Raw genomic sequence first — 17,900 nt, 5'->3', positions numbered from 1 at the left:
ATATGTGTTGAAAGGCCACCATTTACTTTTTCAAGGTGAATTTATAGTTGGATAGAGTTAATAATACGTGCACATAAGAAAAGAGATCGGTGGCATTTCGCTTTGTGCTGGTATCTGTGTTAGACGATATTTCTATCTCATTAAAAATGAGAAAACTTCATGTGTTTTCGGCCCTTATTTTTCTCTAACTAAAACAAGATCAAGCGCAAAGTTAGACCCCGACTTAAGCACCTTTCAACCAATTACTGTTATCTAAGAACAGCAGTTCCATTCTCCTTTATCATCACATATAATAGCGCCCTCAGACTCCAACTATTAGCGAGGATATTATAGAACACTATGTAAAACAAATTATTCGTGTAAATACGTATATGAATGTGGTTAAGTTTACTTGATAAATTATGAAATAAGATACTACCAACATTAAACAAAGTTATAATAAAGTATTCTGCATACTACAATGCATTATACTCGTATAAGCATACCAATGTCGGCGCCACAGAGCCAGTGCAGTCGAACCGAGCGGAAAAATTTTTAGAATTTTGAAAAGCAACGTGCGACAAAATTTAAATACAGAAAAAATTTTTAAAACTTAGAGAAGGCACTGGGTGAATGAATTTAGAAGGGCAAAATTTTTAGAATTTAAGGAGCTACCAGGCAGCATAATTTAGAACCCACAAAGATATTACACGGCGACAAAATTCTTAGCGCTGTCCCTGAAGCGTACTATTCAATAAAGTACTATAAAATACATTATACGCTAGAATATATACTTTCTCTTACCTATAAAAGAAAGGGATTGGAACATTTTACTTCATAAGGTATTTTCTCTCTCCTCACCACGTGCCTTCGTGGTGTAAATGGAAGGCACATCCGTTTAGTTACTGGAAGGTCTTGAGTTCCCGTCCTAGCAAGTGCATTCTTTGCTCAGATAAAAAAAAAACCTAATACACAATACAGATTTAATCCGCAAAAGATGAGTAAATAATGCGGTTCTTGTGCTGTACAACATAACACACTGCTTCAAAAGATGATAAAAATATGAATTATTCATTTTTTTTTTAACTGACAGCGCACTAGTAGTTTGTAGCATCACTACATTTATACTCTGGAGCTTTTATTGAGACAAGAGTACGAACTTTAAAAGCAAGAGAGTTGTGATAACACGTTACCAGGATAAGAAGTAGAAACAACAGTAGGAAAAAAAAATAGTACGGATACCGAAGCAAAGATAAGTAGTCTGACACTGGTAACTGAAATTACCTATTAACATATTAATGACTATTAAGAAGGGGTGTAAGCTCAGAGGTTTGAGGTGTTTCCTGTAACCAAAAAATGCACATAAGTTTCCAAAGGACCATTTTCATTTCCTGCATTTAATTACACTGGCACGAAACGATGATGAGGACACGTAAGAAGAAAGCACTTGGTAACGTTTGAGCAGTTGCATTTGGGCTACGTTATGCACTGTCACTTCGCTGGCATTTCGAAATTTACAGAATCCTCCCCCCGTTAATCTGAACCGCGGATACACAGGCACAACTGTAAATCTTCATACTACCATGCATATATCTTCTGAGAATCTTTTTCTTATTAAGATTTAACACATGTGAATAAAGATCCAATAGAAAGCAAGCCAGACTTGAGGTTAATGAGAAATTTCCAGTTATTTTAACAAGAATAACAGGAAATCCTTTCAAATTAGAATAATTCACCACTTAATTGCCACATGAGAGCAATTAAAAAGAGTATCAGCTTTAAAAATTTATGTCAAAAATTAAAAAAATATCTAGATTTTTGTGTTAACTCGATGCAACGCTGTGAGAAAAAAAGGCACTTTGATGAGAGCTTAGTTACATCAGAAATTTTATTATTTAAAAAATTGAACAAAATAGGTTTTCCAACTTAATTTGCTTACCAGCCTCAAATTCTTTACCAAAAGAATATTTTGAAAATACATAACATTTTCATTTCCACTGCATAAAAAGCATTTAGAAGAGAGCAGAAAAATTAACTTGTCTTGCATTGAATTTCTTACACCGGATTCACAAAAAAATAATATATACATCATATGTGTAAGTACACGATGTATAAGTTACTAAGCAAAGAACAGCAGTGAAGCAGTTGGAGTTCATGTAAGGCATATAACTACCATAAATTTTGCTTCAAAACCCGAACAAATTTTTTCCTATCTAGTTCATGTTATAAAGAGGAAGGCGAAGCACCTCGTATAAACTACACTATACCTGAGTTTTTCGCCAAGCCACTTCGGAGACAGAAACCGAAGAGACCCATTACTCGACCCTCACTGCCCCCCTTCAGATGCTGCCGATGATAAAAAGGATCGATTCGCAATATCGGCAGTGTGGTTAAAGGCATTATTGGAATGGAGCATTCGAAAGGAAAGGAGATAGCAAAAGGCGGGGGGAAGTACGAGGACATTAAAGGTACTTCCGCCTGAAAGCACGCAACCTCGGAAAACGAGACCTTATCACAGATAGCGATAATGAACACCCATTTCTCAGCTTGCTTTTGAGGAGAGATTAGAGACCCCACAAGTACCGGTACACATTCTCGCTCCCTTTGTCGGGCATATCTGCTTTAAAATACTGTAGTTAGCAAATATTCAAGATGATATGAGCAGTCGGAAGCCTTTAAAGAGTAAAGGTGCTTCTTGAAAAACTTTGATAACCCCTCAATTGCCAAACATAGAATAAAAAGAGTTTGAGCAGATGCCGCTTAATTTATTTAAAAGGAATTGCTCCATAACACTTTTAATTGCATGGAAAATTAAATACTAACGGCAACAAACTGTAATAACTCATTAACTTGTAAAAAAGTGTGAAATGGTGAGCACCATTTCTAATAATTTTACATGCGAAACGATTACTAAGGCATAATATCATTTTAAAGATGTAAAACAGAAAGGAACCATCGAGACACTAAATTGGTTTTTGAAAATTACAGATATCTTAATAAAAATGCATAGAAGTTTTAATACTAACATGACATGAGTATGTAAAATGATTTATTTTTACGCTTTTCAGAACGAAATCAGCCTAAATATTAACTAACGTTTAAAAATATTTTTATTATAAATAGTTTTTACTAATTATGCTCCTTTTATTAAAGAGCATTGCATACTTCGTTCGAGTCAGTATATTTAAGTTAAATATTTACACTAATCTCTGCACTTTAAATAAAATCATAATCACATTTTAAATAAAATTGCTGCTACAACTCTTTTATCACTAAATACGGGTTACTAAAGAAATTAGGGTCATTTCGCTATTTGCTGCAACTCGTATTATTGGCTTCAATGCGATCATTATTGAAGCAAAATCTTTTCATAATTTCTAAACAATATTTTCCTTCAATAATCTTAACTATGCATATACTTTTTTTTGCCCGGGAAGGGCGGCACATTGATTCCAAAAACCGATGGGCCTAGTTTCGAATCTCGGAGAAGGTATGGATGCTTGTAAATGCATAGTGTTTCTGCAGCATGGAGGCACTGAAAATATGGGCCAAGCGAAAGTCCTCTTCAGTGGTTTTTGGTGGCAGGGAAAGAGAGGCGAGAATCCATCTGTCCCGCCTCCCGTGGTGCTTTCCTTCAAAATTGAGGCGGAAGACTTTGGTGCAATTTCACGTAAAATCAGGCGCCTGGGCGTAAGCCTCATCGAGTGTAGAACAGCGTAGCGCAGAGCATAATTTTTCTGTATGGCAGTAACGTGATGAGTTCTTAAATGAGAATAAATTTTCTCGGTGGTGCTTAGATAAGTCTTCAGCATCTACATCTCAGAGTTACTCCGATAAGCAACGTCGTAGGTGTAATGGCAATGAAAACGTGCTACTGTTCCAAGCAATTATAGCATAGATGCAAGGTGCGGAATTGAGGCGGAACTGAGCAAAGTAGTACCGTCAGTTATATGGTGCTAAAGGCTTATGCCAACGACTGCTGCATTCCTTGTCAGGATAAAATTCGTGAGCTTGGTCTGATTAGGCCATACCACTGATATTCAATTTAATTTATAGGACGCCTGCGAAAGATCACCAGGTTATAAGTGACAGGAAGTTACCCGAATTGATCATCACTCTCCATAGGACTTTTAAAGATTTAAAAAGTACTTACTTAATGACTTTAAAATTTATCTACGATGTTTCTAGATCTCCTTTTGAATATCAATAAATATGGAACTCTTTAAAGTACATATACCACTCTTACATTTTTTCAATAATGCTCTTTTGCATTATTGAAAAAAATGTAATAAAGTTACTAAGAGGGAAAAACTCGAGACTTTAAAAGAAACGGAATTTTTAATTTAAGTAAAAATCAAAAACATTTGCAGCCATGAGATATAGTTGGAAATATAAATGTATTTCTTTTAGACAAATAGAGAAAAGATTCCGAAAGGACGCTATGTAGACAGATTTCGCACAATGCTTTAACGAATAAAATGGAGAGCTCAGCATTACACATTTTATTACGCATTGGATGCAAAAATATATTTCGAATCATGCGTAGAGAAGGAAAAATAAATAATCTTGAAATTACGATTTTAAAGTTACGTTGTGGGTTATCTTAAAGTACAGTAATCAACGAAGAAGAACTAAGAAACTTCCAAGAAATCAAACATATTGCAAAAAGCCGAATTAGCAGCAATTCCCCCCCCCATTTTAGCAATAATTCATCTCCGCACTATAAACAACAAATTAAAGCAATTAGATCAGCTAAAAAACGCAATCAGCAATGTGGTGGGGTAAAAAAGTTACAGCATAAGCATACCAGCTGAGTAACTTATCAGCAATTAATTAGTAACATTTAAAGAATGAGACACATTTTTGTCTTATTGCCCTGTAGTATCTATCACCTAACATGTGTTCAGAGCTAAAAATCCATGAAAGAGACATTTTTAAAGAGTGTGGGGGTGAACTGACGTGCGTGATGAAAAGATTGTGATACAGCGTTATTCGATACGCTTACCTGACAACAGACCAGGATGTCAATTACAGGGGAACAGGAAATTTATTTTGTTCCGCCAATATTATATGAGCGGTTAGGCATTATCCAGAGAGGCATCCATTTCCTTTCTGCCCAACTCTATTACCTATCCGCACAGCAGAATTTATTAGAAATTAGGATAACGAATAAGAGTAGGACTCGTATGAGGAAATGGAGCAGAGAACGCTTTCCGGAATACTGAAACTAGACTGTTTGGCCAAATACTCGGAAAGGGTATAGCCTCATTTTTTCTAAAAATGGGCAGTATATCACATCTGGTGATCATCTCATAAAAAATTTCACAGTTTACAAATAGCATAGGCACAGTCTGAGTACGATGCTCGAAATGTGAAGAGCAAAGAACATATCTAGAACTAATTCAACTTTATTAAAATAAATGGAGGACCGAGGGAGAAATGCTAATGAAATGTAATACCAGGCCAGAAAAAATTTTGCACACCAACACGGTCAGTATTTTAAGGGCTCAGGAATGCGGCATATGACATAACGCTATATTTTTAACAATTAAAAAAAAAAAAAAAAAAAAAAAAAAAAAGCGGGAGGGATCAAAATGTCTTTCTTGTAAAAATGCGATCCGTAATAGGAATTACTTACAAGCGTACTTTACTGTACGGATATTGCATGCACACTATTTCGTAGTGGAGAAAAATAATGGCAATTATATCATTTCTAATCGCTTTAAATTGCAGCATAAATCTTTCACGTATGTATGGAAAAAAAAAAAAAAAAAAGAAAAAAAAAAAAGAAAAAAGAAAAGAAAAGAGTCTCAGCAACCCAGTATTAAAACTAATCGCATACACCCACTGCTTGACTGAAATGTCAAATATTTATACGCTCATCACAATGCAAGCAATTTATTTCAGCTAACAAGTGAACAATGTTTATATAAGGCATATAGGGCCTTGCATTCCATCTGTAATTTAATTAATAAATGACAGAAATACTTTAATTAATGTGATTAGACACCGCATTTTTTATTGGTAACAAAACATCAACAATCAAAAATTTTATATTATTTTTAGAGAACGGTAAAAACTATTGTCGTAACAGTCCTTAAATATAATAGATATCATAAGCTGCCTCACTATATAAAAAAAGCTCAGTTCGATAGTAACATGGTATGCATCTCTTTCCCATTGGGTAGTTCATTTTCATAATAATTAGGGTATACTTTCTTTTTCAAAGAACGACAAATACATACGGAATATAAAATTACCCTTACAGATCATTAAAAACGAGCTTTATAATAACATAATGATAAATTAGGAAACTTCTGCTCGTATTTCTCTGCTTATCTAAAATATCTTTTAATGAGACCTATCTTTAACTTTTTTATCTTTGTTTGCCGCCTTTGCAGTTCTAAATATCATTATACATACTCAGCACAAACCTAAAATTATTAATGGCCCGAATTTTACATACGATCGCAAACAGCTAAAAATAAATCGAGAACAGAAAATTTAACAAAAATGTTTAATTCAAGGAGGTTATTTATCATCGCACCCATACTGCACTCAAAAAAATATTCTTAATTAAAGAAATGAATGACATTAATTATTAAAATATTTTAACCTCAAATTACCCAATGTGATATACTAAAACGTTTGTCAGAATCTTACTGCTGGTTGGTTTATGTCATTATGGTAAAGCCTCGAGGGCTATCTGCCTAAGGCGATGGATGCCTTCGTGGAGGACATTCTAAGGAAAACTGAAGAATCTTACTGCACCAAGACAGCTTTCGTGCTGACATTTGATGTCTAGGTAGACACAGACGAACACCGACACAGCTAATTTTACAATCAAATTTTCCCTTGTGTTTTAATACATGCATTAGCTTCAATTATATTTATTGCATTTACAAGATACTGTAGTTAAACTCACACTATTAACACAAATACGCAATTAAATTATACGAAAAATCTTCAGCTTTTACTCAAGTAACATGCTGGGTAAATCTCAAAAATGAATAAACAAATTTATTGTGTAAGGAAAATTTTACATTAAAAAGTTTTTTGTTAAGTAAACATGAGTTTGCGAGAAAATATGCAAGTGTTTCAAAATTTAAAATGAACTCATAGCCCACAGAACAGGCAAAAATGTACTAGCTCTAGTTAGTGCGGAAAGAAAAGGAGAAAAACTGGGAGAAATTGCGTCTGAAAGTTAGTAATGCCGCATTTGCATTCACAACTCTCACTTACGCAAATCTTTGAAATCGGAAATAGCCACGTAGTTTAATTACCAGTCTGAAGTAGGAGGTCAATTCAAAACTGAGTATTTTTAAAAAGGAAAAAAAAAAAAAAAAGATGAAAAGCATCTTGTCTTTTTCCCTTAGAATAAGTGTATAACATGGATACGAGCCAGTTTCCCTTTGAAAGTCCTTCATGCAGTCATCCCTCCTCTTAGGCAGATAGTCCCCGGGTGCTTTCACATCATCAAATAAAGCAAGCCACACCCTAAGAATGAAATTACTCTAATTTGGGCACATACTTTATCTTAAAGGAATGTACCTCTCTCGGATCACAGTCGAATTCACTTAATGAGTTTTTGGAATGATGAATGGCTAAATGAATTTAAATTGAATGATCGGCTTAATGAATTTAAAATATATATACTTCACTTGGCTGAAACGTCAAGTGCAAATTCACCACCTCGGAAACATGCATATTATTCTCATATGCAGAAATGACAATTTTCGCCCTTAAGAATTTTCCAGCCCGAATTCAACTTCGACAGACTAGCCAAAAGCAACATTTACCACACATGAAAATAATATTATTGATTTGTATACGGCTGCATCCTATTACAACACCCTACTATATATACTACTACTATTATCCTATACTGCAACATCCTATTACAGCCATTTTTATTGGATGATTAAACTGTTTTTAAAAAGATTATTTACATCTAATATCTTATGAGATCTTCACGCTCGTACATCCTTAAAAAGTTGGAAGAATATTACGTCCTCTTATTCCCGACAGTTCAAGACGCAATGCAGTTGCCGCTTTCCCTCTGTCTATAGGACATGATTGCTTTGCCGCCCACCTGCACCACATGGGCATTTCAAGCGTTCCTATTTGCCCACTTTGTGATTCTGAAGAAAAAATGGACAGGGACCACCTGCTCTGATGTGGGGTTCTTCGTGATCTTATAGAAGAGTCGAGATACTGGGAGGCAAGAACGTTCTTTAGGCAATGACTTCGATCTTTTTGTTTAGTTCTATTGTGTGTAACCTCTGCTTATAAGATTTTAGTTCTTTGTAACGTTTTGTCCAGGAAATAATTAAGACATATTGTATAAGCAAAATGCAAACTAATTTTGCAGTTTATACGGTAATTCTGGATACTGATACTCAGTGTACTGTTCCATAAAGACGCTTCCTTAAAAGTAGTAGATTAAGAGGTTTAAAGAAGTATTTCAGAACTAATTATAAAGAAGAAAGAACCTTCACCCCCCCAAAAAAATACCCGATCGTCCTTTGCTGTTAAAGATGCATTACAGTAGATTAGCGAGTTTGATTTGCAAAGCCTAGGTCCACTGATGCAGTAGATTTATTCAAATTTTACAAACTTCACTTCAGACATAAACGTAAATCAGGTTTAGATGACTCGGATAGGAGAATGACCAAAAAGAAGTAGGCTAGGAAAAAAAGCCTACTTCTTCTGGTAGAATATATTTTCTCGTTTTATATAAAGTTGAAATCGATTATATAAAACGCCACCTTATTTTGAAAACAAAAAGAAAATCGAATACGTTTCTGTTTTCAGATATATGAAAGTAATAGCTTACTATAAACAATGTCCTGCGTACATAAAAAGCTTTCCAAACTAACGCACAATATTTTCAAAATAACTGAAAATTAATAACCCCCTCATTACATAGAAACAGGGCTTAATTTCTAAGATTAGAAGTGCCAGAGCCCTACGGAAGACCGTCAGCAAAGAGGAACAAAAGTAAATAAATAAATAAAATTACTATTAAACACATTAATAATTTTAAAATTAAGTAATTAATTAATAGCTATTTAATTAATGTTTATAAATTGTTATTTAATCAATAACTATTATATAATTATAATTTAATTAATAATTATTAGATAATTTATTATTATAATTCAATTGATAATTATTAGATAATTATTAATTATAATTCAATTGATAATTATTACATAATTATTATTATTTGTTGAAATAATTAAAGATTGAAGTAATTTAATAAGTAAAATTAAATAAAATGTAAAGATATAAATTGAAATTTTCAATATAATTTTATTGTTAAAAAATTTTTAAAGATAAAATTTCTACTGAAATTGTTATTCAATGACATAAAAGAAGTGAGGCAGCCTTCTTATTCAAGGCTCCGGTGCGATCAGGCTAGAATTATGATTTATTACAAAAACTAAGAAACACCGGAGCCGAAATCCGGTGATCTGATCGTAGTGGGGGGGGGGGAAGTTCTTTTATCATCACAAAAACTAAATATAGCTGATGAAAATTCCAGGGCGAAACAGAGTATGCGGGGGTAGAAACAAAAAATGAGGGGAAATTTGGTGAGAGAGAACGTTCTCTTTGACCGCGGCTCTCTGCTGATATAATTATAGCCATCAAGTAGATCTATGTTGGGGGATAAATGAGTCCTGAATCTGACTCCTAAGGATGAATGTAAAGTTGCTATTTACGCTTCCCCCCCCATTAGTAGATACTGTGCTTGAGCAGTTTATCACAGTATTTCACTCTTATATTGTACTCGCTGTCACTTAACGCACATTTAAGAACACAAATTTTCCTTCCTGCGAGGATAACAATACAGTAGATACGATGGCATGGCGAGAAATTTACACGTTCCTAAACAAACTCCTCAAAATTTATTGCCCTTCTTAAAGGAAAAGGTTTCCGCATGTGAGCGAAGGAACTTTACTTGAACGTCTCATGTTCTCATGAGTTCGTATTTCTAGGGAAATAAAGTATTGCAAAGTCTGCTTATTGTTAAACTAAAACGTTAGGAATTTAAAATTTTTTCCCTTTAAATTGTGATTCATTTCATAAAAAGAAGTACAGGAGCTCATCTTATTTAGGGCTCCGGTGCGCTCCGGCTAAAATTGTAATTTATCTTAAAAATTTAGAAGTACCGGAGCCGGGTTCCGGTGGGCTCCGGCGCAATTTAAGCACTGCATAGAAAGCTACAAAATTCTAAAATTCTACAATATTACATAGTTAGCTTATGTTCTAGAATATAAGCCAATTGTCACTGCATTATGGTTTGTAGAAACATAGCTATTTTAGATTCAGAAAATAGAATAATTTAGATTCATTTGCTGCTAGTATAAAATATCAAAATTAACCTTTTTACCCTCTATATACGTATAAATTTTAATTTAATTTTCCTCCAGCCACCTGTTTGATGAAATTATATCAAAGTTTCACACTAAAATAAACATATTTTAATAATAAATTTCGTAATAAATGTATTTTATTTAATCTATTAACTGTTAATATTCATTAACTTTTATTTTAAATTTTTAAAAATCCATAAGGATTTTTGATGTCAAATGTTTTTAAATACATATAGAATTTAAAAGCACCTAATACAAGACTTTAAGCTGGTCAGATTGTTTCGCATTGCTATAATGATACTAAATACTGCATTTATGTAGATATCTTCACAATAGATGCACGCCTCAGAGAAACAGGGCTCCGAATAGGGTATGCTTTTGCCCATTAACTTGAAGAGAACGGGAGGGGAAAAGGGGGTTGCTTTTTAAAAGGTATATCCAGCATTTTCGATTCAGTCAACATTCAACTAGAAAACTACTTTTACTATTTTACTACTTAATTCTCCTCTCAAACAGATGAACAGCGTAGCACTGTGCCCTCGATTTGACAAATGTCCAAGTTTGATAATTCAAGCTACTCTTGGAGGTTCTCTCGTATGCAATGCATGAAGGACGTCCAGATTTAAATAATAGTAATAGTAATAATAATAACAGCCGCGAAGCTGTACAGCATCATTAACTCGCATCCAGAAACGCATCAATATGCAATAATTACCAGTTATACGTGATCGAATATAAATGAATTCAATAATGCTTATATTACCGTATTTACTTGCGTGTTTTCCCCCCATTTTTTAAACTTATTTTATAGTCCGAATATAAAGGGGAGAAAATTACACGAATAATTTAATTTTCCGAAGAAAGCGGTTACATAGCGTTAAGAACATAACATATAAAAAGCAGTTACGGATAAACTACTGGTAACTATCACAATATTACTTCTTTAAAAGAAATTTACATTCCAATAGGAATAGACAGTAATATTAACACGACAATGTCTAATTGATATTGAACCCACATCTGATGGTAATCGAACCAGACACGACACGCAGCGGGACGTATCCGGCTCAACTACCTTTTAAAACTTAACATGAAGGAATTTTTAGCCTCAATTTCCAAAAGCGACATAAGAGGCTTTCGAAAGACAGAACACATCAGATGTAGATAAGGCTACAATGAGCTGGAAAGTAAACAACAGAAGTAAGGTGAAATCACATGTTTGGAAAGTTTCTTAAAAGTGTGAGAATATCTGCAATCTCCGAGTCGTTTAACAAGAATTTGTACAAAATACTTTTCAAATTAATGCAAGGAAAACTAAAAAGTATGAAATGCTAATACAAAAATGCAAATACATACTGAATGAACTTAATAAAAATAATCAAGGGAATACAATTTACCAATAAACTAGCCCTCAGAGAGAAAAACTATATATAACAGAGGAAGAGGGAAATTATGAGTTTTTTTTTTAATAAGTCTTTAGAACCTAGCTCTAAAAAGCTAGGGGGGGGGAAATACGCGAGAAAATATGGTATTACTTGTTAATGCTAAACTTTGACTAAACACAGTATCATACATGATAAAAATTCATCTAAAATTATGTGCCAATGAGCGAGTTCAATAATCGACTTATATCCGATTACGCAGAATTGTAGTTACTGTGCATTGATGCACTGCTGGATAACTGCACTGGACTCCTATAATGCACTGCTATTCGTAGTAATTTCGTTTCTTTAGGCACAACTTTGTAATCAGCGATATTCTTCCATATCGCATTGCTGAAGAGTTAAAAATTTTACTATTTTGCTAATTTCCTGTTAGAACAGCGCTACAATCATTTTTATTCGGTCGGACATGTCCATTTTATTACAGACGGGTCTTATGTATATATTATATAATAATCTAAATTATTCATTCCGAAATAAAAAGTGTCTACGGACTTTCTTATGAATCTACTATTCCAAGTTCACACTTTTTTGTGATATTTCATAGATTCTTATCATATTTGGTAATCCTAATATTGAGGAATATGTAATACCGTGTATAGTACTTTTTAAAGACGATGTTATGTAGTACAAATTTTAAAATCTGTTCAAATAAAAGTATTTAATGCATTCTAACCAGTAACAGAAATATGAAATTTATACTTGCACATTTTCTTATGCATTATAGTGCCAAACGCCATAGCACTGAAATACTGAATCCAAAATACTTAAGATAAGCAGTATCGCAAAGGTTTTAAGCAATAATGCGTAGGACCTTTAACCTTAGGTCAGAGACAAGCTGTGAAGACGTAACTGCAAAATTCCTCCTCTCTAATCCAGACTTGCCGTACAGGTTCGTTAATCATACATTCTGCATTCCTATTTAATTTGCTCCCTCACGAACACATGCTTTTCGCATACTGCGAAAACTGAAAGAATAAATAATGTATATATATATATCTAAGCTTTATATAAAGCACAGTAATCAAACTAAAGTAGAGTGTTCAAGCCCATTAGGACGTGATTAAGTATAAACTACCGATCAAAGTAGCTTATACTTTAATCACAAAAAAATAGTGCAACTGGTGTAAATTTACTACTCAAGTCATCGAAAAGAACAAGATTTCCTGTCAATGCTCAGAAGACTTAATAATATATAAAACTATATCGTTAGAGCATAAATTTAATTTCCGCACTGAATATATAACAGAAGGAGAAACATAAATGCCGTTAAGACATTTTTCTAACAATAAGAAATCTAAATCCCAAACCTGTGTAGGCTTATTGACAATTTAATAAATAATGAACTAAAGTTTTAAAAACATACGGACAACATGAATCTAAGTTCACATATACAACTAAATCAGCTTTTATACGGAATGGGCAACAAAAATTTCAATACGCGAAATTTTCCAAAGCTATAACGTATAGATAAAATTATACGTCAGAATTTCAATATTTCAGACCATAATTTAACCTACTGTGTTACATAACATTCAGTAAAAAAGCATACAAGAAACATTAATTAAATATAGCAGATGAGTGAGATAATTATTTAAAGTACTTATAATACATTCAAACCAACCACTATGCCACTCTGATCGGTAAGGTGATTATCGGAGCCGATTGCCATGCCACTGGTTCTCGGAATACTATTGCAATGAAGACTAGGATCTGGACACGGCAAGCACACAAGAGCTATCTGCTTAAGCAAAGGAATGCTTGCGTGGAGGACTTTCTAAGGTAAAGTGGCTCGTAGTCACTTCAAACATAGAAAAAACCCCGAAAACACCCAAGTAGGCAGCCTGTTCGCCGAGGTTTGCAACCCGAGTCAAACTACCAGCATTCAGCGGTCTTAATCATTCGGCCAGTGCTGGGGACCATTCCGAATAAATGCTTGTAAATGTATGATGCCTTTGGGGAACTGATATATTTAAAATAACGTTTAGCCAAAAGTCTCCTGAGGAGCCTAGCGGCAAAGGGAAGGGGGTAGGAGTCCCTAGGATCTGTTCCCCAGGGACTGTCCACGAAGGCGAAGACGGAGCTGGACAAACTCATACTTGTCACCTATACGGTGCCAAGGCTTGGCTAATGACAGATGCTCCCATCTGGCCACGAAGATTCTGGATTATTTTTATCAGGAAGAATTAGTACAACAGGACTACAAAATTACTTAAAATGTATTAAACGTAACTGCTGTTAATGATAACGCAAGAACTGCAACTAAAGTAAAATAGTCGTCGACTGATAACGATTCATCACTTCTAATTTATATATATAAAAAGAGAGAGGGGGGGAAAACTTTTTTCACACGGAAAAGGAAGGAGAAAAGTCCTTAATCATCATTTCTTCAGAAATTATTTTAGCGCATAATTTTGGTGAGAAGCGAAATAAATTATTACCATAGTTGAGCAAAGGAAGCTCGCCTATATGCTAACGATTCTAACATAAATGTTCCCAAAAAGGATTCACCGAGTCGTTTAACTGATTAAGAATTTAATTGGTAGTTTAGTTGATTTGAAAACCGGCCGAATTGATTTTTTGGCCGCCCCTGATGGTGGCATTGCATGCAGTTAATCGTCTTTAACCCCCCTTCCCAGTTAATTCCCAAGTAGGCGAGCGCTGTAATTGCCACAGCCCCATTAGCTGCTTCAGAACCGCACTTAAAACACCAATCTCTGAATAAGCGCTCTTAACGCACAAAAAAAGTCGATAATGAGATTTTCATACAGGCACGCGAGCCTTTCCTGAGATTAATTACGGAACAAGTGAAGAGAAAAATGAATACAAAATACCACCTGAAATACAGCAAACAATGTTTTATGCAAGCGTTCAAGTAGCTGCAACAAGCAAACTTTTAATGCAATGTTTCATTTCAAAGTAATTTTTATGCATAACGTACTCCCCCCCCCCCCCAAATCTAGTAGAGAGTGGAAGTATCTAAGTAAAGTAGTGCTAAAGAAGAGCAGACACACAGTATAATAGTAAAAGACAATTTTTAGGAAATGGTTTGAAGAAATTTAGAAGATTCCCCTTTAAAGCACAACATATTCACATAATCACTTTGGCAGTGCATTAAAACTGCTTTGTCTCTTCTAGTATAAATAAAGTTTAACAAGTAATTTAGAAAAACTTACACGCCAGGTGACAAAGCTCAAATTTTGAGCCAGGTATAGTAAAATTATTATTTCAAATTAGATAATACTAATTTATTTTCTTTTAACCAATTATTTGGAAAATTCTGCAATGCACGAAACAGATATTAAAAAAAATAACCGGGAAAAAATTATATACCAGCCGATCTCCCTCCTGCATATTTTTACAAGATTTAACACATTACGTAATTAATTTTTTTTACACAGTTAAAATTTCTCTAAAAACCTGTTGGTTATCGTAAACTGATTTATAGACTTCAGAATGTAAACAGGTTAAATAATCAATCAAAGAATGACTGAAAAATATGCGGTTTTTATGCGGGTGGAAGAAATCAACAGACAAGTCAGAAATAAATTATGATTAAACTTATTTTCTAAATCTTAAATTACTGTTACTAAAAAATGCGAATATATAATAAAACCGTAAAATAAGTCATATTTATTGAAATACAAATAAGCATAAGGTACATAACTTCCCGTACCCTCAATTCTAAAACAAATATTATTTATTTTAATTGCAAAATCACGCATGAATTTTAAAAACATATGAAATGAAATAACATATTGTAGCATTTTTCTCTGACACCAGTTATTACGTTATTTTCTTCCTTCACGTTCGTACGGAGTTCGTGTGGATTTGGAGTGAATAATGACGACACTTGATGATGAAGTATCGAAACACACTTTACTTAGCCAATATTAATCAGGACAGCTCCAAAGTCCCTTTTTACAGTCGTCGAAGATCTACTATAAACACGCTGGAACAATCAGCGACCCTGCCTTCACCCTGTCAGGCAATAACGGTGGAGACAGCTTCACTGCAAAGCACCAGAGTACAGCTCCCGTCTCTGCTCGGTCGTTCTCGGAACTCCACGTACTCTCGAGACTCTCCATGCTACAACTCGCGATGCACTCGACGACACACAGATCACAGCTCCCGACTCTTCGGTTCAGTCGTTCCAGGAGCTTAACACACTCTCTCGACGATGCACTAACCGCGATACACTAAGACTCTTCGATGCACTCGACGACCCACTCGGCACTCGCTGGCCGGCTGTCAACTCGATTGTCTCCGCACGGACTAACTAGATGAGACACACTCTCTGACTGCGGACCAGCATGGTTTCTATAGCTTTCGGCTTGTGTTCGAGAGCATTCTGGGCTAAACCGGTAAGAATACGTTCCAGATGGTTCTCCATCCGTCCATGGTACATCGCCAATTTTGTCGCCAAACGGGCTATTTCTCGCCAAATATGGCAACCCTGCTTTCCATTGCTATTTAATGGCCACCCTAAACCTGCTTTGCGGGGAGGCTATTTTACCGCGCCTGTACATTTCGTAACAATATTGTAATTAACGACAACTTACATGAAACCGCGAAGACGAAATTTCTACCAAGCTTTGTGTTTTTGAATTTTTATAAAACAGAACTACTGATTTCGGAATTTAAAAAAAAAAAAAAAAAAAAAAAAAAAAAAAAAAAAAAAAAAAAAAAGATAATTTGCAACTTTTCTCGATCTAATGCGAAATAAGTTTAAGTATAGTCTGTAGTGTATTAACACATACGTGAAATACGTGTACTAGTGCTCGTTTGGAAATGTACCGAGTTTTCGGTGTAATAAGGAAGCATTCTAATGCGTACGTTTATTGCAAAAAAATTTTAAGTAACATCCAGAGAAAATCAAAGCATGTTTTCGTCAGCAACCCCATATAAAAAAAATTCATGTTATACCTTTTTAGCTTTTTAGATTTTCAAGTAACAGATGAAATATAAAAAAATGTAAGCTTTACAGATATGAATTCATTGATTGTATGGATTGCTAATATGCAACAGAATTTCACAGTTTTAATTTTCACAGAACAGGAGCTAATTGTATCCTTCTCTTCTCCCAACTGCTCCACCAGCGGCCGAGCGGTAAAGTTATTGAATACTGGTAGATAGACCTAGGTTCGATTCCAGGCGATCGAGCTGCTTATATGGGTGCTTTCGCGGTTGTCCTCGTAGGTAACGGTAACGTGGATACAAGTCCTTAGAAAGTCCTCTCTGGAGGCTTCTCTTTAGGTAAATAGCCCTGGAGTGGTTTGCCATAATTTAACCAGTTAACTGTGGCTCCCTCGTTTAAGAGTGCGCACCGTTTTGTGGCGCCAGAATCGAGCCATGACGAGTATATTCGTCAATCACAGAGTAAGTTGCGCTGGTAAGATATTTGATGAAAAAGATGGGTTTATTTTATAAAATTTTATTACTAACATTTACTTATTTGGTTAACATAAGCATATATTACATACATATTAAGCTAAATATTATACATATAAAAGTAAGAATTTAAATTCCTGCTGTGGAGTGATATTCAGCAAAACAGGGTACTATACACAATGGGACTGCAAATCGAACACCAGTAACGTGATTCTTTCCTGATCTATGTTTGTAGCAATGCGAACACTACGCGTACGGTTCCCCCCCCCGATGTTTCGGGTATATAATCCGGAACATGATTCCCGCCGAACTGGTTTATATTAGGTCCAAATGGCCGAGTTCGTGTCGATTTATTTCTTTCCACCGGATACGTCGCAAAAGTATCTTCAATAAATTTGAGCAAAACGTTGATACGCGATAGTGTTCCATTATTTTTTTTAATAATATGAGTGCATTCAAACACATAATATCTAAGAAATGGAGAAATATCTTTTTGTAGTACTTTTTGAGTCGTTTTCTTGCTCTGGAGTACGTTATGATAATTCCATCGCTCATATTCACTCCATCCATTTTTTTATTATAATCAATCACTAGCTCCGGTTTCTTTGTTATTATTTTCTTTTCTCTGTTTCTATTTAGTTGTCATTATGTCCAGTACTTAACTAAATAAACCTCCCTCTTGTCTTTCCATTTCATTATACGCATGACG

The 17,900-nt window shown here is 34.5% G+C and overlaps 1 protein-coding gene across 5 annotated transcripts in view; it reads right to left on the bottom strand.

Annotated features, from left to right (window-relative positions):
- The window catches only part of tgo (Aryl hydrocarbon receptor nuclear translocator homolog tgo), a 173,363-nt gene that overhangs the window by 64,035 nt on the left and 91,428 nt on the right, over positions 1-17,900 (bottom strand). Inside the window, exon 1 of one of the 5 annotated variants that reach the window (XM_035364218.2) lies at positions 784-896. The exons of the other annotated variants lie outside the window; for them this stretch is intronic. The gene's annotated coding sequence lies outside the window, so the exon portion shown is untranslated. Of the gene's footprint in view, positions 1-783; positions 897-17,900 lie in introns of those variants that run through there. 5 annotated transcript variants of the gene reach the window in all.

This window comes from Stegodyphus dumicola, chromosome X1 (genome assembly GCF_044657685.1).
Source record: "Stegodyphus dumicola isolate Sdum_Otavi_A_Nest chromosome X1, ASM4465768v1".
In the NCBI taxonomy this organism is placed as follows: domain Eukaryota; kingdom Metazoa; phylum Arthropoda; class Arachnida; order Araneae; family Eresidae; genus Stegodyphus; species Stegodyphus dumicola.
The sequence above is the reverse complement of the archived record's forward strand: the minus strand, read 5'-3'. Positions and strand labels throughout refer to the sequence as shown.